Raw genomic sequence first — 742 nt, 5'->3', positions numbered from 1 at the left:
CGGGCGCCGACGTGCCCGAAGCGATTCAGTACCATCTTGAAATTGGCGCAGGGAAGCAGGACGAGAGAGACGCACTCATCGGCGAGGAAGGCAGGCCCCGTCCGGGGATCTTGGAAACCCTGCGGACCATCATGAAGTTCCAGTATCAGGAGGACCATCCCTTCGAATATCGGAAAAAGGAAGGAGAAAAGATCCGGAAGGAATATCCGGACAGGGTCCCTGTGATCGTGGAGAAGGCTCCGAGAGCCAGGGTGCCTGATCTGGACAAGCGGAAGTACCTAGTGCCCTCTGACCTCCCTGTTGGCCAGTTCGACTTCTTAATCCGGAAGAGGAGCCACCTGAGACCTGAGGACGCCTTTTTTTCTTTGTCAACAACACTACCCCTCCCACTAGTGCTGCGATGGGCCAGCTGTATGAGGACAACCATGAGGAAGACTATTTTCTGCATGTGGCCTACAGTGATGAGAGTCTATGGGAAGTGATTGGTGGAAGCCCAGCAGATGGGAGCACCTGGACTTGGGGGTAGGGGAGGGGTGTGTGTGGGACTTGGGGAAAGAGGGGGAGGCTCCCACCGTGGAAGAGACAGAAGGTGAAGACGTTGAAAACATTACACCGCACACACTGTCATCACATTTTCACATGCTCAATCGATATTTTTTGCTGCTTCCTCGGCCCAGGGATAAAGCATGTCAGGACAGAGCTGTTGGATTGGCTTTGATAGAGGAAGGAGAATGACATAATT

The 742-nt window shown here is 53.6% G+C and overlaps 1 pseudogene; it reads left to right on the top strand.

The window, feature by feature from the left end:
• The first annotated feature begins 131 nt into the window (after positions 1 to 131).
• Positions 132 to 734, top strand: LOC103249172 (annotated as a pseudogene).
• The last annotated feature ends 8 nt before the right edge of the window (positions 735 to 742 follow it).

Source organism: Carlito syrichta, unplaced genomic scaffold (assembly GCF_000164805.1).
Source record: "Carlito syrichta isolate Samal-C Ts95f unplaced genomic scaffold, Tarsius_syrichta-2.0.1 Scaffold503, whole genome shotgun sequence".
Lineage (NCBI taxonomy): Eukaryota > Metazoa > Chordata > Mammalia > Primates > Tarsiidae > Carlito > Carlito syrichta.
The sequence above is the reverse complement of the archived record's forward strand: the minus strand, read 5'-3'. Positions and strand labels throughout refer to the sequence as shown.